The sequence below is a fragment of the Giraffa tippelskirchi genome, chromosome 1, assembly GCF_054371585.1.
Source record: "Giraffa tippelskirchi isolate mGirTip1 chromosome 1, T2T-mGirTip1v1.2.pri, whole genome shotgun sequence".
NCBI classification, from domain to species: domain Eukaryota; kingdom Metazoa; phylum Chordata; class Mammalia; order Artiodactyla; family Giraffidae; genus Giraffa; species Giraffa tippelskirchi.
Genome location: NC_137275.1, coordinates 85,093,732 through 85,120,441, shown reverse-complemented (window position 1 = coordinate 85,120,441; position 26,710 = coordinate 85,093,732). Strand labels below are relative to the sequence as shown.

Sequence of the window (26,710 nt, the reverse complement as noted above, 5' to 3'; positions counted from 1 at the left end):
CACATTTGGATGAGCCCTATTAAAATGTGGTGATGGTCTCACCCACAGTTGATTCCAAATGGCATCCCCAGGTTTGAGTCCCCGGCAGCTCAATGGTCCTGTCCCCGGTCCTGCCTTCTCGCCGGCCCCTGGGGTGGTGGGGCTGTGTGCCCTCAGGCACTCTGTCTTGTGCCATCACCGCTACATCAACTCCACTCAGAAAGGGCTCTGTGACCTTGGGGCCCTAGATGTTCCACCTCAAGCCCTCATCCATTCTCTCGAACTTGAACGATTTACTTGATACACATTCACTAGACAGTGATATGCTAGGATTCATTTCACCCTCAAAATAAGCTTATCTTCCTCACCTACTATCCCAAGTTAGCATCAGGTCCTCATAGTATCATCTTTCAGCCTTTAAGGACTGCTCCCATCTATCCTCGTTTCAAATCTCTATCAGTTACTTATCACTACGAAAAGCAGAATCTCTGTTTTTTCTTTTCTCATCTGGGTCTCCACTAAATTCCCTATTTCCTTTCTTAAAGAGGCCTTTAAATCTTAGCTTATCAGAAAAGACAGGCTCTCAGTGAGTGGCCAGACTCATGTAAACAGCTCCACTCACTGCCCCAGGTTCTGCTGGGTGACTTATCACTGAGGAAATTCTGAGATGTCATTTTCTGGAATCCTCTAACCCCCACTGTGTTACAACAGCAAAAGGAATGATTCAGGAAAAGTAAGATCTATTTTAGAATAGATTTGACCTCTGGCACACACTGTTGGCATCACTTAGACATTGCATCTATTTAGTGTATGAGTTTTAATTTACCCACAAGCGTGATCTATAATTCTAAGATTTATTTTCTTTCGGAAAATTTATTTCTATGGTTGTTTATGTTTTTGCAATTGTTTTAATTGAAGAACATTCTGTATTGCCACATTATCTTCTTAAAAAAGATTAGAGGCTCCATATTTTGAGGAGTCAACATAGCCAATTAGCCAGCCAGAAATTATTCTGTGTCCACCAGTGTCAGCTGTGATGAGAGCAGCCCTGAGCATGTGTGCAGTGCAGTGGTAGTCAAAGGAAATGTGTGGCATGCAAATGGTTAAGGGATTCTTTCTAATGGTAAATAACATGAGTAGCTCTCTTATTTCTGCATCAACAGGTAATAGCTTCTTGGCAATACCAGCAGAACGGTCCTTAAATTTTACAGGAAACATGACTGCCTACCTTGGTTTAACATTTGGATTTTCTCAGGAAACAGTGTGGGATGAATCAAACTGATTGTAACTGAAAATAAAGGGCATGATCTGTAGAAGATCAGACAGGACACTGAATTTAAACCCTCTCTCTTACCTGCTCTTCTTCAAACTTCAAAGTTCTTTTCACTTTACAGTTTTTATAATGGGAGTAAAGTGTTCAAGAATAGAGATTGTGATTCCTTAAGGAATGATATCCTGGGGAAATTTTTTGAAGGTCTAGAAATGCCAAAATTAAGATTAGATTTTCTTCTTTGTTTAGGCTGGAGGTTTTTAATCTTTCCATCCCTCCCTTCCTACTTCAATCTCTTCCTTTCTTTCTTTCTGTTTTTCTTTTTTTTTCAAATATCAGAATAGAGCCCTAAAGAAATGAAATTAAATCTTGTGTGACTGCTTATTATTGAAAATAGATGAAATCAGGAAAGCTTCATCAAATGTGTGCTTCAGGGCAGAACTCTGTAACTTGCCTTGAGATGGCTCTGGAAATGCCTCCGTGGCACCCTCTAGGATTCTTTGAAATATACATACAAACGGGAACTTCAGGTAATGAGGAGTCAGTAATGGATTTTTGAGCTGAGAAGGCAAGCTTTTTCCTAGCTATGAGCCCTCTCTGGGATTCATTTTCTCCTTTGTCATGTGGAGATAATAAAAGCTTCCCGAGAGGTTGCAATGATTAGAAACAGAGTACTTGGTACAGTGCCTGGCGTGTAGGTATTCAAAGAAATGTAATTGGAAAGTTAATGATCATGACAATGATAATAAAAACAGAGGCTGTCGTCCAAAGGCACCAAGTTACAAATTCCCAAACTTCTTATGAGATCTGTATTTGAGATTGGGTTCTTGGCTGATTCCATACTCTACGGCCACTATGAAGAGTCGCCACCTGTGTACGCCTGGCTGGTCCTGGATACCTAAGGATGCTCTTCTACCTGAGGCCTTCCTGAGTTGTGAGAGAAGCTAAGCTTGAGGCTGACTCTCTGCAGGTTCCCTGGCATGCCTCTATTCAGGTCTGAACCTAGTACACCTGAGGATGAAGAAGGATCTCCCTCCTCCTCACACTCAGCATGGCTCAGCTCTACGTATTTTCTGCTCCAGATGGATCCCCACAGCCAGATGAGTCTGCTCCAGCTCTGGAGCTCCGAGGAAAGCAGCTAGTTACACTCTTATCCCTAAAACTCCCAGGTATCATTTTTATTGATAAAATATTTTTGAATTGTGTCATAGCAGTGTGCATGTTATCTGTGGATATTTCCTGTTTGTGAAAGGGTGGACTCATTAACCGCTCATTTATTTATCATCAGTACAACAGAGAGGTGAGTGCCTAAGAGGTGCCAGGGGGCTTCCCAGGTGGCGCTATGGTAAATAAAGCGCCTGCCGATGCAGGAGACATAAGAGACCCAGTTTTAGTCCCTGGGTCGAGTTGGGAAGACCCCCTGGAGAAGGGAATGGCTACCCACTCCGGTATTCTTGCCTGGAGAATCCTATAGACAGAGGAGCCCGGCAGGTTATGGTCCATAGGGTTGCACAGAGTTGGACATGACTGAAGCAACTTAGCACACAGGCAGGAGGTGTCAAGCGCTGAGTTAGGTAGGTTTTGAAAATTCACTGGCAGACCAGCCTGTCAAGTAAACATCACATAAATGCTAGTGATATGTGCATATAATATCATGCATATATCAAACTCAAAAGATATAGATATGTAAACTTAAAAAGATATATTTTTTAAATGAATGCATAAGCTCAAAGGACATTCAATGTGGAAAATCAAAGCCAGCATTTAAATGTGTTTGTGACTTTCCAGAGTGACTTAGGTGGCATGGCCAACGCCATCTGCTCTAGAGCAGAGAGACTACTTACCAGGCAAAAGCAGCTGCCAGCTGAGGCTTCAGTGTACTCTCTCAGTTCCCTCCAGGATGACCTGGGGTGACCACCCTTTCTAGGTAAAGAGGATTCTATCTCCATTTGACAATAAATCCTCAACCTGAGGAAAGAGAGCTTCTGTCAGCCTGGCTAACTTGAAGTCACAGGAGGATGGATTTTACAACCTAGTCCGCCTTGCAAAGGCCAGTCACTCAGACGGGTAAATCCAGCTTGGTCTGTTTGGGATCAGATTGCTTGTTTCAGTGCTTCAGCACCACTGATGTGAGGGGGGGATAATATTTCTGAGATATTAACATATGTACTCTTTCCCTGATACTTAAGATGCACTAAAACACAGTGGTAAATCCTTATGATGGGAGCATGGACAGGGGTGAAGGAAGAGGTGGGCTGGGGAAGGAAGGAGAGTAAAGTGTACTGAGATAAAGATTTTCCATTCTTGGAAAATGAAGATTTGAAATAAAAATTAACATTGCTACAGGAAAACATTTTAAATCTCTTTCTTGCATACCTGACATTGTGGGAGGAGAGTTGAAATTGGTTCAGATACTTTCTGGGGATTTGGTCTGAAGTTGTAGTATGTCAGGGCTCACTGCTATACAGCAGGCAACTTTGGTAAACTGCTTAATAATGAAGGCAAATGCAAAGTTATTGTTAGAAATTTGGGAAATAAAAAAGCTTAGATAAAGAGAAAAAGAAAGACTCATTTGTAACATTTGTATCCATTTCCTTCCAGTATGTTCTTTCAGCATTTTAGAAAATATAACTGAAAGTATACCATATATATATATACTTGTCTTACTATCTTATCTGACAATAAACACTGCATGAAGAACATTTTTTTTCTGGGACTTCCTTGGTGGTCCAATGGCTAAGGGCCCATGCTCCCAGTGCAGGGGTCCTGGGTTTGGTCACTGGTCAGGGAACTAGACCCATATGTCTCAACTAAGAGTTCTTATGCTGCAACTAAAGATCCCATATGCTCAACTTGAAAAATAAAAAGGAACATTTTTTTGCAATTAAAAACATTTAAATATATTTTGAAATTAAATATGTCTTATTGCAAAATTAAATTAACCCATGCCTATTTGTAAAAAATTTAGCAAATATAGAATAAACAGTCCTAACTAACCAGAGAAGAGAACTTTTAATCTAGTTGGCTCTGAGCCATAGACAAGTGTTCTACCTCTAAAAACATCATTTTTTTATCTTCAAAATCTTCACTAATGATAACATTTTTCTTACAGGGCTGTTATAAGATACTTCATATAAAGATAAAATGTTTCTCATAGTGTCTGGCACATAAAAAGCATGTACATATAACCTTATACTAATTTTAAACCAAGCAATTTCAATCTCTACAAATTGTTCTAAAATCTGCTTTCTTAAAAAAGCAAATAATATATCAGGATCCTTTTCATATGTTAACAAACATCAAACTGCAATATAATTTGAATAACTACATAGTGTTTTTTTTTTATATACTACGACATATGTATGAAACACTTGGATTACAAAGATGATTTCTAATGGTTGTATGATATTCCACAGTTTATTTGACACCTTATGTTGCCAGCTGTATGCTGCCTGGGGAAAATGAAGCCATGTTAGCAGTAATAAAATATGTGTCTCTGACTCTCTACCAACTTTCTTTTGCTGGGCTTCAGGCTCTCTCCAAAAACTCCATCTCTCATTTCTAGGAGGCCCCAAGGAATTCATCTATTCATTCACTCAACAAATATTGAACACATAGCATGTACCAGGCAATGCCCTAAGGATACAGTAGTGAGGAAAAACAGGCATAACTGCATTTCTGTTGGTGTTTTCAATCTTTTGCAGGAAACCAAACCTTAATTGTATAATCACCAGGGAATCAAATGCATGCTATGTGAAGTGCCATGAAGAAAAAGTAGAGAGCCCTGAGAACAATGGCAAAGGGATTTGACCCAGGCTGGGGCTCAGGTAGGGTCTCTGAGGAAAATCCCTTTGAGATGAGATTTGGATGTGCAAAAGCTCTCTAGATCTGGGAGAAAGTCTTTCTGAAGCAAGAGGATCATCTCTGGCAGAAGGAATGGCAAGGTAGGAAGGGCCTCAGCATGCTTGATGAACTGAAGAAAGCCCCTGAGGCTGAGTGTTCTTTGCCATATGATGTCTTTTAAAGCTGTTGTTCAGTGGCTAAGTCATGTCCGACTCTTTGTGACCCCGTGGACTTCAGTGTGCAAGGCTTCCTTGTCCTTCCCTATCTCCTAGAGTTGCTCAAACTTATTTCCATTGAGTTGGTGATGTCATCCAACCATCTCATCCTCTGTCACCCCTTCTCCTCCTACCCTCAATCTTACACAGTTTCCCTGGTGACTCAGGTGGTAAAGAATCTGCCTGCAATACAGGAGACCTGGATTCAGACCCTGGTCCGGGAAGATGCCCTGGAGAGGGGAATGGCAACCCACTCCAGTATTCTTGCCTGGAGAATCCCATGAACAGAGGAGATTGGAGGCCTACAGTCTGTGGGGTCACAAAGAGTCAGACACGACTGAGCAACTAACACTTTCACTTTTTAAACTATGGATTTTATTTTCCAGGTGTGGAGGAGCTGACAGGTCAGGAGACAATTGCCATTAAAAAGATCATTTCTTACACTCACAGATTCCAAGAGGATGGGGCACATGGGGAAGCATAGGGTCAGAAGCTGAGGGAGCCAGGGAGGAAAGTGGGCAAGAGCCTTTGTCATGGTTTCTGTGGGAAGGAATGGGCAAGAAGGGTATGCAGCCTAGAATTGGCTGGTTTGAATAGCTTAGCCCAATAGTGGGCTCTGGGCAACGGGGGCTGTCCCTGCTTGTCTGGTACCTGGTACTGAGATGGTTACTGCTGGGAAATAGTAACCCTGCATGTACAAGGAGGTGGTTGGTAGTTTGAGCTCTGGGATGATTGATTTACATTTGAAAGGTACACTCATACAAGCTGTTTGATACCTCTAGAAACTGTCTACACCTGGGATAGGAGTCCCTCCAAGGCCAGCAAGCTCCAAGATGCCAAAGCATCCAAAGTACAGAGTAAAAGATATGATCACTACAGTACTACTTTGACACTGTGGCCTCAAAGGGGCAAAGTGGTTATAGGAAGAGGAAGGAAGAGGAAGTAACAAGAAGGGATATATCTCAGTGTCTCAGAGAGACTTCAGTGAAAGCAGATCTTTCTGTTTTTATAGTCCTTTTGCCCTTTGGGCACAAATATGCAGCTGGACTGGAGATCAAAGCTAGGTGGCAGAAGCATCTGCACTCAGAAGTGTCCCAGCAACTGAGGTGCTGATGTAGAGCTAAGTCTGAGTACTGAGGCTCCTCATTGGGGATATATTTTGGGAACATTATCTTAAGATTTTTTGTCAAATAGACCCTAAAGCAGTGGTTCTCAGGTGGGAGCAGTTTTATTCCCCATTGGATATTTGGCAGTGTCTGGAGACATTTTTTGTTGTCACAATGCGGTGGAGGGTGTTACTGGCATTTAGAGGGCAGAAGTTGGGGATGCTGCTAAACACATTAAAATGCAAGAGACAGCTCCGCACAACAAAGCATTATCTATCCCCAAATGTCAATAATGCCGAGGTTGAGAAATACAGATCTAATATCTGCATCAGAGATATAGGGCCAGGGTTTACTATCTTCCCTGGTGGCTCAGATGATAAAAAATCTGCCTGCAATGTGGTTGACCTGGGTTTGATCCCTGGGTTGGGAAGATCCCCTGGAGGAGGACATGGCAATGCACTCCGGTATTCTTGCCAGGAGAATCCCTGTGAACAGAGGAGCTTGGTAGGCTACAGTCCATGGGGTTGCAAAGAGTGGGACACAACTGAGCTTAAGCTGTGACCTTTCACAACATAATTTTTCATTAATAATTATGCTGCAGTGGATATATTAAATATTAGTTCTATGGATCTTACTTTTAGCTTCAAGAAACATCTTACTTTTATTCTCCCTGCTTTTTCTCTCCATTTCTGTTTCTGGGGAACAAGACCTATGGAGCTTATGTGGAAAGAGTTACTTAATCTATTACCTTGCAGCACAATTCCAAACATGACTGTCTTATGTTTTGATTATTTTTGAGTCTCCCTATAACTTTAGGGGATCATGTCAGCTCAACAAGTCTCTAATGACTGCCCACCACATGCTTAGCATGTATCCCGTCTCTCTAAATCTAGCATGGTGCCTGACACAGTGTGCACAGGGATCTTGCTTATGAGAATGTTATCTTAGTGACTTCTCCCAACAGCCCTGTAATGGAGGGGTGAACATACCTCATCTTACACATGAATAAATAGAGGCCTGAGGGTTGAGTCATGCCTAGGTCACATGGATGGTACATAGTAGATCCTGGATTTGAACTCAGCACTTGACTTCAAACCCAGTGCCCTTCTTGAGGAACTCAAGGACTACATCCTACTGATGGAAGCTGTAGACTACCACGACTCTTCATCCCCCAAGAACTGTGCTCCAGTTGGCTCCTTTAATTTAGAGAACTCCATTAAGCTCACTCAACTTACCTTCAAAGAGTAAGCACAGTCCTGGATAAAAGGAAAAATATTAACCAAAGGAATAAAGAGCCCTTGTAACAGCTTGACTCTCCTCCACCAGAAAGGCTGGCTTTCAAAAACTCTGACTCCTACTTAATTAGTACCTTAGTTGAATTGCTATAAGCTAGCAGAGATCAGTTAGGGATAATGACAATGCAAAGGGCTTGTCCTGATATTACTCAAGTTCTGTTCTACAGATTTCCCCCTGGAAAATTAAACATTCTCACTGAGACTGAAGTTAGCTCTGAATTTATAGATGGTGGTACCATTCATCACAGTAGGCCTATTTTTGCTCTTAAAATGTATGTCTAACCCTCAGATGTCAGCTCCTTCCCTATCCCCTTGTATTTCCCACATTGTCAGCAGTTTTTGAAAAAATTATATCCTTCTGTGTTGTATCCATGTTTTTTTTTTTTCTTTATGCCCATATTCCCTCTCTAAAGTATGACATGAGCTAGCTAGCTAAATAATTTATGATTATTCAGAGAACTATCCACTGTGGCATAGCTTTAAAAATAAGATGCGTAGAGCAAGTCGTGGAACAGTATATAAGATGTGATTTCAACTGTGTTATAAAAAGAAAATACAATTTAATATACATAAAATCTGTCTGGACTGAGATAATGGCCCTCATGAGGAAGAGAGGCTGAGGAGGTGGGAGAGTTGTTGGATGTAGGAGATATTTACTTTTCGGAGGTTTTAAAAGATCTAGTCTACTTTCCTAGGTGAAATTCTACGTGGGCCAAGATGCCACTCTGAAAGTGTTAGTCACTCAGTGATATTCAACTCTTTGCGACCCAAAGGACTGTAGCCCTCCAGGCTCCTCTGTCCATGGAATTCTCCAAGCAAGAATATGGGAGTAGGTTGCCATTCCCTTCTTCAGGGGATCTTCCTGACCCAAGGATTGAATCCAGGTCTCCTGGATTGCAGGCAGATTCTTTACCACCTGAGATACCAGGGAAGCCCTGCCACTCTGAAAGCTCCTGTCATATTTATAATTTAAGAAACTAAGTTCTTGATTTGTTTACTAAAGGTTGTAATTTAATTACAGGTCATAGAGACTCCTTATAAAATAAATTATTAGTCTTTCACAAAACTGCTTTGCACACCAGGGATCCGCACTCAGATTTCAGAGTATCTATACCTCCACCAACAGAGGTAAGGCATCTTTCTCAAACTAATGTATTACTCATTTTAGGTCAATGCCCACCCAGCTGGCACATTTCTATTGACCTTTAGTAATGCTAATTTTGCTGTAAACAGTTACAATTATCACTGGGCAAAGACGGCTTTGTGTGGTCAATGTGCTGTCACTACCTGACCCAAATGAGCTAAGCCATTCAGTGACTGATCACAGTTGAAAGCAGAATCAGTAAATCTTCCTAATATTGAACTCATCGAGCAGAGACCTCTGGCACCACAAATGTACTAACCAGTTAGAGAGGCCCCCAGGGCACACCATACACTTCGCACCCTCGACTATCTTTCTTCCTCTCGTCCAACTATTTTTTTTTTTCCATGATCATACTGCAGTCTCTGCTGAAATTTAAGAGAGACTGAAAATCAGGGACACCTGTTGTAGTTGGAAACGACCGTGTTGTCTGTGTTGTAGTGGCCACCGAGACTGGCAGCTGCACAAATGCAAGGCCAGTCAGGGTCCACTTCAATACAAGTGTCTTCTCTGTTTGGAGGAAAAAATGCCAACAGAACTTCAGATCCGGGGCTGTTGCTCTGGTTTTGTTTTTGTGTTTGTTTGTTTTTGCAGAAATAATATTTTCTAGTCTGCCTCTAGATAAACACACACACACACTCACACATATGCACATAGGTGGTTGGGCTAGCAGCCAATGGAAAAAGTCAAAGGGAAGAATGACAAAAATAATAAGCATATATATAAATGTGTTGTCTTAAAACATATATGTCTATTTATTTTCCAGTGTCTAATGGAAGGCCAGGTCCTGTTTTGAGTGCGGACACACTGTTTGGAGTTGTGTTGCTGCCTCTTATGGGTGAAACTCACTTTCCAATGCACCATGCACAATTCCCAGGCTGAATTTCTTTAGAGTGGAATTGGATCTCCAAGTGACTTAAACCATCTGAGAGTATATTCCATCTAGATGTTTACAAAGAATTAACTTGTCTACATGTGATTTCATAGCAATACCATTAGTGACTTTTAAAAAAGTCTTTCCAAATCATTCTCCTTAGTATTCACAGAAATACTCATGAAACTCATTTCACTGTATTTTGCTGGCTTGTATAATGTGCAATTAAAAGAATATAATGGTGTGTATAGTCAAAGCTATGGTTTTTCCACTATGTATGGATGTGAGAGTTGGACCATAAAGAAAGCTGAGTGTCGAAGAATTGATGCTTTTGAACTGTGGTGTTGGAGAAGACTCTTGAGAGTCCCTTGGACTGCAAGGAGATCAAACCAGTCAATCCTAAAGGAAATCAACCCTGAATATTCATTGGAAGGACTGATGCTGAACCTGAAGCTCCAATACTTTGGCCACCTGATGCGAAGAACTGACTCATTGGAAGATACCCTGATGCTGAGAAAGATTGAAGGCTGGAGGAGAAGGGGACGACAGAGGATGAGATGTTGGATGGCATCACTGACTCATTGGACAGGAGTTTGAGCAAGCTCCAGAAGTTGGTGATGGACAGGGAAGCCTGGTGTGCTGCAGTCCATAGAGATGCAAAAAGTTGGACACAACTGAGCAACAGAACTGAACTGAACTGAAAAATGTACAATCAAAATAACAAGTATAATTGGTGCTGACTGGTTTGGGGACAAAATCCAACTGATCCTTGAACCATAAGCAGCCCAGCTGAAGCTAGCAGAGGGGGTAGGTGGCTTGGGGAGTAGTCACAAGCACTGCCTAGTTCCCACTGACCGCATCAGTCAACAAGTCCACCTTAACCCTGGGAGAAGCTCAAGCAAAGGTTGGCTCATGGAATGTCAGCTGTTCATTCACCTCTTTTCGGGCTTTCCAATGCATTTTAAGCAGCATAACCCTTCTTTCAGAGGCACTCTTACACAGAAGAAGAGAATGAAAGACAAGAGGGGGGATGCTCTCAGGGGCTTGCCTCCTCCTTCTCAACATCCCTTCTCTTCCCCTGAGGTGGCCCTTGAAAAGCATCTGGAACCCCTAGGGCTCTATGAAGCAAAATATGAAAACATCCCACAGAGTCCAGTCCTTTCACAATAAAATGATAAGCTGAGATCTAAAGATACTGTGACCAGAACTCAGTCTTTCTGGTTCCTGAGCTTGAACTTTTTCTGCTGCATTTTCTGACTTATTTCCCAGCCAACTTGAGGCTGCCACTCATGGGGCCTTTTCGCCATCTGGTTATCTTTGTATGGTGGCCCAGAGGCCAGGAAGGAATGGAGAGCAATAGACTCAGCATGGACTTGCTCTCCGCAGGGCTCTCTGAACTTCCTGCCACCAGCATCTAACCCCTGTGAACTAGCAGGTGTGGCCATGATTTTCTTCCTGACCTTTCCTCAAGGTTCCACACTTTTGGGGCTTAAGAGATATTTCCATTGTTAAATGCACAGTCCCTGCTTCTGTCTTCAACACTGAGCTGGGTTTTGTCAGGAGGAGGGGGCGGGGGATGGAAGGGCCTTCTAGGCAGAGCAGATGTTAGACACAAAGGCCTAGACTTGACTTGGGCCAGTACAGTGTTTCAGAAGCAGAAAACTAGAACAGGAGCTAGAATCATGAAGGGTTCTGTATCCATGCCAAGGACTCTGGGCTTTATCATGAGGGTGATGGAAAGGTATTAAAGGATTGCAAACAGGGGCCATGACAAAATGAGACTTGTGATTGAGATGGGTCACCCTGTCAACACTAGTAAATGGATGGTGGTGGGAGAGGCAACAGAAAGCAGAGAGACCAGAGAAGAGGTGGCCATAGGAATTCAAGTGAGAGATGACAGAAGACCTGCACTGAGGTGGTGACAATTTGGATGGAGTGGAGGAGATAGATTCCAAGACACTAAGCATGTCTATACTTAGACAGGTCATGACTGCTGACTAGAAAGCTAGATTGAAGTGGTCAAAACAATTTGGGGGGCATGAAAGAATGTGGCCCTCACATGTGATCAAGCTTCAGATTCAATTTCAGTGACTCTTCCCAAGCTTCAAATTTTCCTATCAAGCCTACCAGATGTGGCTGATAGGCTGTGCACTGAGCAATTCCAGGAGATGCTGCTGATATAGATCACAATGTGTTTAAAGGCTCTTGAAGTTGTGCAGTGCTACCTTTCTGCTCCTTATGGCTGTGCAAACAAACGTTTCTAGAGCTAGTCTACACAGCTGCTTGAGAATACTATATAAGTCCTACTAAATAGAAGAGGTGAAGGTAAGGCAAGATTCCAGATGGTTGCTCTTAGGCTCTAATGCAAGACTGAAACAGTCCTTGCTTCACACAGGAGCTGAGAGAGAAGAGGAGGGCATATGGCAATGGGCCCTCAGGTGGTTGAAGAAGGACAAAAGGAGGTGGTACGAGGCAATTGGCATGAGAATAGACTGAGGGAGCACTCCATCAATACACCCTGGCTCTGGCACATAGGAACCAGCCCAAACAAGGGCATCTTGCCATAGTGCCCAATTCCAGGGCCCCAGATATGAGCCATGGAGAAACTTGAAAGAGTTTCCGGAAGGCCAGCCCTTTAGCAACATCTGCACCCACATACCCAGAGGTATTGCCTTTCCATTCTGTTTGGGAAAAGCTGAGGATCCCACACCTTCTCATATTTCACATTAGCCAATCAAGACGATAAGTCTTCTAGAAGTAGGTCTCTGGTTCATAAATTCATGGTGCATATGAAATATACAAGGAAGTAAATGAATACGTGTAATTATCTTTCACTTTACCCAGTTGATATAATTCTGAGAAGCTGGGGTTTTACTACATACAAATCAAGTCAGAAGTCTGTAAGAGATGAAAATTGCAAATGAAAGTGCCACACACTGTTGATCACAATATCGGTGCCTAATGGTGCCTGGCACGTGGTACCTGCTCCCTAAATGTTCACTGAACTCACAGATAAATGAGTGATGTTAACCAAGTGCTTCTACAAAAATTATCTCATCTGATCCTAACCAGTCTGTGAAGTAGGTGTCGTTATTTCCGTTTACAGAAGAGAAGACAGAAGCTCAAAAAGGTTAACTGGCTTAAGTGCTCAAGGTCACACAGCTAATAAATGGTGTAGCTGGGACTCTAACTGAGGTCTCTTGATTCTTTCCACTGCTAACAGCTGTGCATAAAAGCTCTGGTCTGTGTAATTCTGATTTAAAGGAACCTACTGAGGAATCCTTTTGTAAAGAAGAAAACCAAGATTAATGTATATATTGTCAGCTATTTTTTTAGGTGTTATTTTGGATTTTCCTAGAATGGATCTCTCATCTTGTAAATGCATAAATCTGTACTTTGCACTCTTTTTGAAGATGGAGTAACTGAAGCACATAAAGTTTACACAAATAGTTGGTAGGCGCAAAAAGGAAAAAAAGATAAAAGCAGAGCACAAAAAAAAGAAATTAAACTTCTTAACTTTTCCTCTTTAGTCCTGTCTATCAGAATCTACCTCTCTCATATTTGGTAGCACTATCTAATGTTTTATTTCCTTTTTTACCTGGTTCAAAACTGAAAAGTTTGTTTTCTAAAACTGGGATCCTAATTTTCTGGGTTGACTTGATAGATGAATAAAGTAGAAATTGGTGTATATGGAAAATCTCCCACCGCCAAATCACAAGTATTAAAAACAGTAGATGAAAGGAGTCTTGAATCACTGAGGTTTTGAACTTTCTTTTATGTAAAAACTAAAGTGATTGAGCTCAATGGTGAGGGAAGCTGATATCAGAGAGTGTCACCTCTCAGATTTCCATGTCTCTCCCACCTGCATGCAGGCTTCATGGGCCAAAGTCAGTCTGAACCTTCACATCCTCCGGTGGTGATCCCCAGGGATCCCTTGGAGATCATGTTCTTGGTGCCTGTTCTAAACCATTGTTGAGCTCTACACACTTGGTATGCTTTCTCTACTGATCTTTTTTCAGGTGAGAGTGAACTGAAGCCCAAGGATCAGGTGCTGGCTCCAGAACAAAGATCTGTAATTTCCATCAGGATCAAAGGTGAACACAAACCAAAAATGAGGACGGCACCTTCACCATTGGGGGCTTCAGACAATAAAACAAAACACATTTTTATAACTATATCAGAGTCACTGCTCAGGAGAATCTGTCTATAGCAATGCAATGTCTTAATTTGATTAACCCAATCCTCTTTTGACTGGCGGAAGTCTCATATCCTGGACACAGTAACCTGGTCTATGGTGATACTTTCAAGAATCTCAGAGACCTCAGCTTTGTCTGTGGCTAAGCTTCATTTAGTCAACCTTCCCTCATTCAGAGCCCTTTCCCTCAAGTTAATTGATCTAAAGTGCTGAGCAGAAACTGATCAAATGTCAATTTTTAAAACAAAAAGAGAATTTACTTAGCATCTTAATTGATAAAAAAGGACCCAACAAGATCTAGATATGTACATGCTTGCATAAAATTTTGATGGAGGTAGATATATTCTCCAGCAAGCGCACTGCACATTCACAGTGGTGTTTACTGAAGTCTGCTATATTTAGAAAAGGCCTGTCTGATGGAGCTGGGCTTTGAGAAAGCTGCTTGATCCTCCCTTTCATCACTACGTGGTGGAGTGGACCTTGGCAAGCCCTGAGTGGGGAGAAATCACCACAAGGGCCTTCACCGCACGAACCTCCACTCTTGTGACCAAACATAGCCCTGTTGCTTCAGGAAGGTTTGCATAAAAGGGATTGATTTTCATTTGATTCTGCAAATGGATTCACTGAGTGAGCCTGGCAGAAAGGAAGAGAATAAGAAGGGAAAAAAAATCTTAGGCAGTTCTGGCCAGCTTCCAAATGCTTCAAGCTAATAGCACAACTGGTTTAATCTGATTCTTTGTAGCTGAAGACATGCTTCACCTTCCAGAGCAGAAACTTGGGACTTAATGAGCGATCACCTGAAATTCTTATTTTTTTTTTCCTGGCAAAATAACAAAACCAAACACAAACTATTACGCTTGAACTATTATACATTTAATTTTTTTTTTTTAAATTGTAGTCCCTCTCATTCACTTAAAAAATTATTTTAAAAATTGTAAAACTGCATAACTTCTTTCAGAATCGTTTTGCATCTATTGCTACTGCATGATTACACTAATACTATTTAAGACAAAAAGACATTTGTCTTTAAAATGAAATTAATTCAGCTGGGTTGAAAATAATTGTCATTTATTTCCTGACAAGTTACAATGGTCAGGTATTAATCTCAGGTTAGTTACAAAGATAAAGACCAAAAAATAAAAAAAGTAATCACTTTTTCTCTAGAGCTTCACAGTCTGGCAGGAAAAGCATTCAGTCACGGCTATGTAAAGGCATGTATTCAAATTTTCATATAGTGCAGCTAGTGTTATATAAAAGGGGTGGGCATGATGTTGTGAAAACAAGTGAAGCAGTAATGAATTTGGCGTGGGGTAGGGCAGAAGTTGATTGTGGCTTCACATAGATATTAACATTTAAGCCAGACTTTAAAGAGATAGTATCCATCAAGATTTAAGAGTAAGGCCAGGACCAAATGAGGACACAGTGTACAGCAATCACTCCCAGTGAGGCCAGCTCTGTTCAGACAAGACGACTGGGCCAGAAACTGGATTACCCGACTGCTGTCACCTCTCACCTGAACTGGAATGCTAGGCTCTTACTTGGTCTTCTTCACCTCTCACTCTTCTTCAGAAGTCTCCCCTCCACAGTGCACCAAAACTCATCCCTTTAATATGTAAAATCATTTATTTCCTTAACACATTTACAGAGTACCTACTGCACATCAGATGCTCTGCTAAATGCTTGGGAATGTGGGCCAGCTAAACAGCCAGACACCCCTGCTCTCTCTCCATCTCGCTATGGAGCAGACAAAGAAGAACACAATAAATAAGTATAAATAAGTAAATTTCGAGTGTATTAGAAAGTAGTAAGTACTATTTAATAATGTGAACAGTGAAAGGTCATCAGGGATGAAAGAGATCGAGCAGGTTTACGTTTTAACTAGGATGGCCAGGGCAGACCTCAAGTGTCAGACCTTGAGAAACTGACACTTAAGCGAAAACTTGAAGAAGGAGAGGGAACTAACCATGTTGGGGAAGAGGGTGACAGGCAGAGGGAACAGCCAATGTGATCCACAACAGTGCAAAGTACCTCACATTTTTGAAAAACAGTAAAGATGCCATTATGGCTGGAACAGAGAGTAAGGGAGAGAGAAATAAAGATAAGTCAGAAAAATAAGGGAGAGATCAGCTCATAAGGGTCTATTTGGGTATTATAAGGAATCTGGCTTTTACTCTTTTTGGAAATGGGTTTTGAGCAAAGGAATGACCTGCTCTGACTTAAAAGAAACCATCTGGTTGCTGTGTTGGGGATAGATTGCAGGCAAAGGTGGGAATGGGGAGATTGAAACAGGATGAATGCTTAGGAGACTGCTTCAGTCATCCAGGGAGGAGATGTTGGAAGCCAAGAGGAAGGGAATAAGCAAGGAAAGTGGTGAGAGAGGTAGGGTTCTGGATATACTTTGAGGGAAGAGCCATAGGATTTGCTGATGGATTTGGCCATAAGGTGAGAGAATGAGAGGATTCCAAGATGACACTAAGGATTTTGACCTGAGCATCTGGAAGGATGGAGTTTCCATCAGCTGAAACGGGAAAAGTTGCACGTAAAACAGATTTGAGAATAAGATAAGGAGCTCCATCTGGGATGTATGAAGTTTGAGCTGTCTATTAGACACCTCAGCAGAGACATGAATCTGAGTTCACAAGAGAAGTTAGGATGGAGATATTAATTTGGAAATCATTGGTATATAAATCATACTGAAAGTCCTGAATCATACTGGGTAAAATCACAAGTGAATGTGTATATATGGAGAAGAAAAGACCAAGCACTGAGAAAAAAAATGTAACAAACACTTAGAAGGAGTGATCAACGAGGTAGGAGGTATGCCAAGTAATACAGTTTCCTGGAAGCCAAATGAAGAAAGTTATCAATATCATCAAGGGAGAAATGATAGTCAACTCTGTCCAATGTGGCTGAAAAAAGCAGAGCGCTGATCTTTGTATTTAACCATGTGAAGCTTAATGTTAAAGCCAAGGACTCACTGCTGATTCTTACAAGAGCAGTTCTGATGGAGTGGTGACTGTAAAGTTTGATCGGAGCAAATCATTCGCAGTCTCTGTTTCAGAACCAAGTTCCCCAAACTATTCCTGTTTCTGCCTTGCACCTTATTCTTCCGCTGGTCTACCTTGCTGTTCTCTCATTTCTGTCTTCGTATCAAGTTTGGGCTTTGTGCCTGGCTCCATTTCTATGGTTACAATTTTGACTCCTTTAAACCATGACTATGTGTCCCTGCCACACTGCCTCTGTGCTCAGTCGCTCAGTAGTGTCCAACTCTTTGTGATGCCTGCCAGACTCCTGTCCATGGAATTTTCTAGGCAAGAATACTGGAGTAGGTTGCCATTTCCTCCTTCAGGACATTGCCTCTAGAAGCCTCAAATACAAATCTCTCCCAGCTCTCTGACCCTGACCCTTTCTACTCTGACATTATCCTCATGATTTATTACTACTGGAATTGTCCTGGTTTTGTACAAGCATGAAAGAGCTTACCATAGACTGGACTGTTGGCAAAGGTTCCCTGGTTCATGAATCATATCACACTCCTTTTTTTTTCTTCAACTCAGTCTGTTCCATTTTTCCTGAGACTCACCAACCCAGATGTAATAGTTGGCCCAACCTTTCCAAGAAGTTGGGACCCTTCATGACTTGAGCTGGCACAAGGCCTAGCTTCTCTTCATGGTCATATGACTTCCATGGAGAGTACTATACCCTTAGTAGCCTATCTTCCTGTGAATATCTTTGAAGCTAATTTGGAACTTGCTCTTTCAAAGATTATCTCATATAAGAACATCCACAAAGTTCTTGTCACCAAGATCAGCTCTATCTTATATCTTATTTGCATCACTATGTGGCAGACTATACTGTAATGCCAGGGACACAGAAGTGAAAAGAATGGCAAGAGGAGTCCTCATAGATATTTGTCATCCAAAAAAGCGTGATAAAGAGTAATTCCTGGTGTCTTATGTTGGCCTTTATGTTTATTATAGTTTCATTCAATACCAAGATAAGACCATAATGATAATGCTGGCAGTAGATCCCAGGATCTAAATACCCTTGAAAAATAAAGGAATAATACATTAAGAATGGAAGGTTGTTGAATAATGACTGCTAAAGGATATCCAGAGAAGACATTCAAATGAGTTCTCTTTGTTCATGAACTTTAGTCCAAATATTTTACAAAAGCTTCCTAAAAGTAAACACAATAATAGCTGAGAATGTTCATGGTGTTTAGGTTAAACATCTTAATAGAAACTGTGTGTAAAATTCACTATTTACTTAAGTTGACAGTGATGGGGAATTTTGGAAGAAGTCTGTGGTCCCCAGCCATCCCTCTCTCCTAGAATTCACACTCTTGATAAGTCGTCTCCCACATTGTAATCAATAGAATGAGGCAGAAGTGACAGTATGTGATTGCCAAAGCCAGGTCATAAAAGACATCCTGGCTTCTGCCTGGTTCTCTTGCTCTCAGATCACTTGCTCTGGGGTAGCCATGTGCCATGTTAGGAAGATGCTCAAGCAGCTTAAGGAGAGGTCCATGTGGTCAGGTACTAAGGCCTCCTAACAACCACCAGTGAGAAGCTAGATTTCTTTCCCAATGGGTGAGTAAGCCATTTGGAAGTGGATTCTCCAGCCCCAGCTCAGCCTCGTGCATCTTCAGCTCTCTCCAACATCTTCACTGCAACCTCATGAGCGATCCTCAGTCAGAACGCTTGGACTCAGCAACTTTCAAATTCCTAACACACAGAAATGGTAGAAATAATAACCATGTATTGTTTTAAGCCCTTAAGTTGTGGCAGAATATGTTATTCCACAATTGATAATGAACACAGTGTCACCTAGAACTTGAAGGTATAATCCTCCTTCGAATCCTAGAGTGCTAATAAGTCATCAACTTTAATTTGTCTCGTCTCTCATGTACAGTTGAATTCCCATTTGAAAATATTTTCTGAGTTCTGGACTTTTTACCCCTTTACTTTGAGATTTACCACAATTTAGCAATAGAGCTTAGTTATTCAGAAATTAGGCTTTGGAATTAACAGAGTTCAATTAAATCACTGTTCTGATACCACTTACTAGCAATATGACCTTAGGAAAGATGTGCATCAGTTTTTCTGTCAGCATCATGATTATATAAAGAACTTAACCCAGAAGACTGATATAAGAATTAATTAGATAACACATGTAAAACACTTAGCACATTGCTGGCTCCTAAAAACTGCTCAGTAAATGGCATTGATGCTGCTGCTAATGATGTTAATGATGACAATGGTGGTGGTGACAATGTGATGATGAGGACGATGTAGAGGCAAAAATGTCATTGTTTTCAACTTGCAGGTAAACTCCTTACAAGGTTAAAGTAGAACTTTTTCATTTCTATATTATAGTCATCTCAGTTATTATGCTATACTTCTTCTTGCCCATGTGTAGTTACATCTATAATAATCATTATTTAATTTTACAACTTGCCTGTTTTTCTAGTTTTTTCACAGCCTTTTTTATAACCCACAATATAGCAAGCATTTTGCAGGTATTCTCATGATAGAAGCATCATATTACTAAGTCAATTAAGGCAAAATTTTAGCAATAAATCTAATTTTGGTATTTATTTATATTCATATTGATTGCTCTTTTTACAGGTAGGTTGCCTATTATTATAGATAATGAAAATGCATACTTTGTTCAACCATTCAACTCTTTGGGCTTCTCTTGTAGCTCAGTCCGTAAAAAATCTGCCTGCAATGCAGGAGACCCAGGTTCAATTCCTGGATCAGGAAGATCCCCTGGAGAAGGAAATGGCAACCCACTCCAGTATCTTTGTCTGGAGAATCCCATGGACAGAAGAGCCCAGTGGGCTACAATCCATGGGGCTGCAAGAGTTGGACACGACTTAGTGACTAAACTACTATTCAACTCTTTATAGAGATGTATAACTATGGCTTTGGTCACGTGTCTGATAGCTTTGTGGGTTTAGCTAAATCTTCATAGTAGGACTAATTGAAAAAGACACATGGAGGTCACATTCTTTAAAGAAGATTGGGCTGTGTTTCAGTCTCATGGTTAAATGTGATTTTGGCTTTCCTTTTTCCTTGGAATTGGACAAATGAAGAAAGAAGACCCACTTATAGGATAGATACTCATAGTGACAAGTGTCAGTTACATTGGTGCTTCTCTTATTCTCAATTTTATCAGTTTTACACTAAGTAGGTTGAACTAAATAACGTATAGAGTCACTCTTCCTCCAAGTTTCTACTCATTCTCTGAGAAATCACAACCTACTTCTGTTTCCCACCAAAGGCTATAAAAGATCAAAGGCTTGGCTGAGTCTTTGTTGCAAATGGATATCTCATATTAAAAGTGAACTCTACCAGCCTTTGGAGTATCTTGGATCAGTGAATGCTAAAACCTTCACTAGATGGTTCCAAAAAATTCAAACTCACTCCCAGGATGCCTGTTGTCATGAGACGAGCAATAGAAGCCACACTAACGACAATGCAGGACTCCCCGTATGCAGACAATATTTTAAGTACTTCACACATTCATGCTTTACCTCCTCTGATCCTCTTCCTCGGCATGTTAGCGATGGTTATCCCAGTTTTTCCGAGTTACCTGGTGTTTCATTACGAGGATTCTACATTCTCCACTCCTCAGACACTGGGTAGAGGAGAGCATTCTTATTTTCTCTGTGGAGTCCTCAGCCTGGTCTTTATGCCAGTAGCAATGGGAGTTCAACTTTAGAAAGTGCAGCTCCGCAAAGTGAGAACTGAGGAAACACATCCATTCTCAGCAAAAGGGTAAATATGTGGTCTAGAAGTGTATTCTGAGAGGTATAACTCTGCTTAGAGGTTGTGCAATCCAGTCCTCCCCTCCCTCCACTTACAGATATACACACAGATATACACAACCTCAAAGCATTCACTTCAGCCATTTAAAATAATTCAAATTTGATTAATTATTACAATATTAGAAATGGAACATGTTTTACATTTAATGGCTTTTTTAAAAATTCAAGTACTACATCTAAAGTCCATCAAATGAATGAATCGTTTTATGGAAGAAAAGTAGGATAGGAATTTGGAAAGATCATGGCTCTGGTTGAGAAAGAAAAACTGCTTGCCTTTCTAGATAATCAGACGGCCCAAGTAAGAGTTTCTTGTGACTATTTTGTTTGTCTAAGTAAGGTCGTTAATATTCCTGAAAACTTCCCTTCGGAAAATTATCTCAGGTACATGCTGTTGCTAAGTCACGTCAGTCGTGTCTGACTCTGTGCGACCCCATAGAGAGCAGCCCACACCAGGCTCCTCCGTCCCTGGGATTCTCCAGGCAAGAATACTGGAGTGGGTTGCCATTTCCTCCTCCAGTGCATGAAAGTGAAAAGTGAAAGTGAAGTCCCTCAGTCGTGTCTGACTCTTCGCGACCCCATGGGCTGCAGCCTACCAGGCTCCTCCGTTCATGGGGTTTCCCAGGCAAGAGTACTGGAGCGGGGTGCCATTGCCTTCTCCATCTCAGGTACATAGTTGGTTCCAAATGGGCTTGTTTCAAGCACGGAACAGAAATCAAGGCTTCAGGTTAGAACTTAGAGGGCAAATAGTACCTCTGATTGCTGCAGTAGAGATCCATCTTCAATTCAAGTAAATTTAATTTATGCAAATTCAACCATTCTGTTTGTGGGGGTGGGAGGCTGGAAAATAAAATGTTATCAAATGTTATTCTGCATATATCTTCTTATTACATACTGAATAAACACGTGCACTTATAAATTATCTATTGTACATAATCATGCAGATTCACATATTATGTTACACAGGATTGTATACTCAAAACCAAAAATCAGAATTTATGGACAATTTAAGGGATTTCCAAGGGTAATTTTTAACTTATGTCTTTTTACCTCGGGGCTTCCCAGGTGGCTCAATGGTAAAGGATTTGCCTGCCAATGCAGGAGACGCAGGAGATGCAGGTTCAATCCCTGGGTAGAGAAAATCCCCTGCAGAAGGAAATGGCTACCCACTCCAGTAGTCTTGCCAGGGGAATTCCATGGACAGAGGAGCCTGGCGGGCCACAGCCCCTGGGGTCGCACAGAGTTAGGCACGGCTGAGTGATTGAGCACCACGCACATCTTTTTACCTTAAATACAATCTTAGAAGCCCAACCAGCCTGTGACACTACTGTGAATTAAAATGGCAATTTAGAGAATGAGAAAGCCCAAGGGATGGATGTCCCCTGATCCCAAGTTCCAATCCAAATCCCTCTGTATGTTTGATCAATCTGTTAGAGCTTATCCAGAACTGCACAGAGGTTGCTTCAAGATAGTTGGGAGAAAACTCAGGTGAGAACAACTTTCAAAACCAGGAGAACATGTGTCAAAATCAGCGAAAAAATGTTTTGTAAACTGTTGTTTTAAAATTGTGTTGTGTTGACAAATGAACTTTATATATGAAACAGAAACAGACTCACAGATACAGAGAACAGACTTGTGATTGCTGAGTTTGGGGAGGTAGAAGGGATGGATTGGAAGTTTGGGATTAGCAGGTGCAAACTATTATATACAGAATGGATAAACAAGGTCCAATCGTATAGTACAGGGAACTACATTCAATATCCTGTGATAAAGTATAATGGGAAAGAATATGAAAAATAATATATATGTATATATACATTTATATATCTGTATCACACAATAGAAATTAACACAACACTGTAAATCAACTGTACTTAAATAAAATAATTGTTTTTTTTAAAGCTTGTTGTGTTAGAAGTGGTATTCTTTCCCATGAGTTTGCTTCCCCAGCTGCTAAGGGCTTGAGAGAGGACAGTTCACCAGAGTTATCCAGAAAAAGCCTCTGCACCTATTTCTATTCTTAGGGACTGTGAGCTTGGTAATTATAAAGAGACCAGCTTGAGTCTTATGGAAGGGGGTATATGTTTCCAGCACCTAAAATAGTAGCACATTAAAGTCAGGCAGGTGCTTGACTAGGGAATGTGAAACCATCTTCTCATAAGAGGCTCTGAAAGTTTTTATTAAATGTTTTCAGCAAAATAAACTGTTACTAGGAAAACATGTTGTTATAAATACAAGAAGGGTCTGCAGGCCTGAAATGTATCTGGCTGATTTCTCCTTCCTTTGTAATCCCACTAAGCCTAGATGCTCAGCAGTGAAAGATCTCCTTGCACTCTTCATCACCCATGGCCTCTGGCAGAAGATGGTCAGCTTTCTGAGTTTAAAGTAAACAGTCCTTCTTGATGAATGGCCCCTGACCTTTTAAAGACAATGTGTTCAGGGCTCTCTTTTGACCCAGGAGGCTCCTGCATGATATAAAGGGCCAGTCTACAGAGAGCAGAGAATTTTGCTGGAGGCAGTGACTGATTTAATGAAGGGCTATGAAGTACTCCAAAGAAGCCTCTTCTGGATTTACCTGATCAACTGCTGAGCTGAGTTATATGTAAAAGTCATTATGTTAGGATCAATTCATTCTGAATATTCATTCTGCTGCTGCTGCTGCTGCTAAGTGGCTTCAGTCGTGTCCGACTCTGTGCAACCCCATAGAGGGCAGCCCACCAGGCTCCTCCGTCCCTGGGATTCTCCAGGCAAGAACACTGGAGTGGGTTGCCATTTCCTTCTCCAAATATTCATTCTAAATATGTATTATTTGATAACCTTCTATTTATAAATCTATGTTGCTTTATCTAGAAACTTTTTTTACAATGCAAAGTTGTAAGGCAAACAAGATAATGAGGGAATTGTTTACTTGCTTTTGAGTACTGAGTGTTTCTAAGGACTTTGGATGCAACTGTTTGTAAACAATGTATTAATAATACCCAGAGATCATAGTGTTCTGATGCATTTATTATGAATCATTTTTAGCTATTCATTTAAGGAGGATTTTTTCCTAAATAATGTTGCTAGCTTTTCTCCAACTACCCTGAAGTAATAATTAATCCATTGATTGATTGATTCAATAATATAGACAAAACAGCATTTACTGAGGCCCTACTCTTCATTCAGCAGTCAACAAAGATTTGTTGTGTGCTTACCATGTGGCAGGACTTTTTTAGGCACCAGGGACAATATCAGAGAACAAAAAAGTAAAAATGAAAGGAAAATCTAAGCCCAAAGGTCCGTCTAGTCAAGGCTATGATTTTTCCAGTAGTCATGTATGGATGTGAAAGTTGGACTATAAAGAAAGCTGAACGCCGAAGAATTGATGTTTTTGAACTGTGGTGTTGGAGAAGACTCTTGAGAGTCCCTTGGACTGCAAGGAAATCCAACCAGTCCATCCTAAAGGAGATCACTCCTGGGTGCTCATTGGAAGGACTGATGTTGAAGCTGAAACTCCAATACTTTGACCACCTGATGTGGAGAGCTGACTCATTTGAAAAGACCCTGATGCTGGGAAAGATTGAGGGCAGGAAGAGAAGGGGACGACAGAGGATGAGATGGTTGGATGGCATCACTGACACAATGGACATGGGTTTGGGTGTACTCTGGGAGTTAGTGATGGACAGGGAGGCCTGGCATGCTGTGGTTCATGGGGTCTCAAAGAGTCAGACATGACTGAGTGACTGAACTGAACTGAACTGAACTATGGAGCTTATATTTTCCAAGATGTTGGATTTGAAGCAACAAACAAGTCAGACATGACTCCTGCCTGCAAAGTGTTTAAATTCTGATGGAAAAGATGAGCCATAAATACAGACATACATTTTATAAAGGTAACTGGATTGGAGTAAAATGGAATATACAAAGTGATGAGATCTGTGGTCATTCTGAGGCCCACTTTATGTTTTTAATTTTTATTTGATATTGGAGTATAGCTGATTAATGGGCTTCCCTGATGGCTCAGCAGTAAAGAATCCGCCTTCAATGCAGGAGACATGAATAGACGTGGGTTCAATTCCTGGATCAGGAAGATCACCTGGTGGAGGAAATGGCAACCCACTCCAGTATTCTTGCCTAGAAAGTCCCATAGACAGAGTAGCCTGGCAGGCTACAGTCCGTGGCATGGCAAAGTGTTGGACACAACTGAGTGACTGAGCACAGCACAGCACATAGTCGATTAATAATGTTGTAAATAGTTTCAGATGCACAGCAGAGAGACTCAGCCGTACATATATGTGTATCCATTCTCCCCCAAACTTCCCTCCCAACCAGCCTGCAGATGCCCACTTTAAATGTGATGGTCAGGGAAGATTTCATAAGAAAATGAAGACTGAGCTAAAATAAGGGATAAGGAGAAGCCAGGTAGTCAAGCTCCAGGATGAAGGAAAAAGGGTTTGTCAGACAAAATGACAGCCCAAGGCAGGAAAGAGTTAGTTTGCTTATAGAGGAGCACTGAGGGAGCTGCCCTGGAAACACAGATTTGTATGCTAGACTTTATTCTAAGAACAATGGAAAGGTTTTAAGAGAGGAAGCAGAAGCACTGATTTGTATTTGCAAAAATTCATTCTGGCAGCTTGAGAATGAATTTCAGAGGGCAAAGAGGGAGCAAGGAGAGCAGTTTGGGAGCCATGTAAGAATGGTGCAGGGTTGGGCCATGGTGGCGGCTCTAGAGACTGAGAGTAGGGAACGGCTTTGGCATATATTTCGGAGATTGATTTAAGAGGACTTAAGAATGGGTAGTGGAGAAGGAAATGGCAACCCACTCCAGTATTCTTGCCTGGAGAATTCCATGGACAGAGGAGCCTGATGGCTACAGTCCATGGGGTCACAAAGAGTCAGACACGACTGAGTGACTAATACTATAAGAATGGGTAGAGATGAACAGAGTAAAAGGGATGGCCCAGCTCTCAACTGATGGAAGTACCACTATTGAGATGGCAAATCCTGGGATGGAAATATCTGGGGAAAGGGAAGGGTGGTGTGAATAACCAAAAGTTCCCTTCTTGACATTTTACATCTGTAATGCCTACTGGACATTCAAGGAGACTTCAGGGTATGTGAATCTGGAATTTAGGGATGATGTCTAGGCTGAAGGCATAATACTGATGGTCACCAACAAATGTAGCACATTTATTTATTTTTATTTTTGGCTGCCTCAGGTCTTAGTTGCAGCATGTGGACTGGATTCTCTAGTTAAGGTGCATGGGCCTAGTTGCCCCATGGCATGTGGGATCAAACCCACATCCCTTGCATTGGAAGGCAGATTCTTAACCACTGGACCACAAGGGAAGTCCCAAATGTAAAGCATTTAAGGCCATGGGCCAGGATGAGATCATCTTAGAAGAGGATAATAATAGCAGATGATAAGTGACCAGTTAGTCAACACATTTTTACTGTGGACTCACCATATACAAGGCATATTGCCTAGTCATTGTGGGCAAACAGATGTGTGAGACAAACTCTTTCTCCTCAAAAAAATGACGTTCTGAGTATGAGAAAAAACATGCAAGAAAGTGAAAATAAATGTCAAAAGAAGGGATCATTTATTAGTTCAGATAAGGATTGCTATGGGTATTGAGAACAAGAGTCACTTTGTAATGGTGTTGGAGTCCAAGGACCACAGATTGGGGGCTGGACCAGGGTTCAGGGGGATAACAAACCCCCAGAATCAGATTGTTTGTATGTATGCATATATTTTTTTCCTAAAAGAGAGAAACTGTCAAATTGCAATTGTCAAATTCTCAAAGGGTTTTATAAAACAGAAAAGATTAGAAGTATTGCTATAGGAGATCAACTTAATCTGGGCCTTAAAAAACTGATTAAATTATAGAAGGTACAGAGGAGCAGGAAGGATGTTTTGGGAAGTGGGGAAAGTGCAAGTTTACATAAGCAATGAAACATTCTGAGATACAAAAGTGTAA

At 41.2% G+C, this 26,710-nt stretch overlaps 2 long non-coding RNA genes across 2 annotated transcripts in view; one reads left to right on the top strand and one right to left on the bottom strand.

Annotated features, from left to right (window-relative positions):
• Positions 1-9,965, top strand: part of LOC145547424 (uncharacterized) — a 94,232-nt gene extending 84,267 nt beyond the window's left edge. The window contains exons 4-6 of the long non-coding RNA XR_014083831.1: positions 4,954-5,193; positions 8,730-8,836; positions 9,616-9,965. This is a non-coding gene — a long non-coding RNA (uncharacterized LOC145547424). The remainder of the gene's footprint in view (positions 1-4,953; positions 5,194-8,729; positions 8,837-9,615) is intronic.
• A 5,001-nt stretch (positions 9,966-14,966) lies between these two features.
• Positions 14,967-26,710, bottom strand: part of LOC145547431 (uncharacterized) — a 28,617-nt gene continuing 16,873 nt past the window's right edge. The window contains exons 2-4 of the long non-coding RNA XR_014083832.1: positions 21,504-21,590; positions 20,460-20,672; positions 14,967-18,645 (exon numbers count right to left, since the gene is read on the bottom strand). This is a non-coding gene — a long non-coding RNA (uncharacterized LOC145547431). The remainder of the gene's footprint in view (positions 18,646-20,459; positions 20,673-21,503; positions 21,591-26,710) is intronic.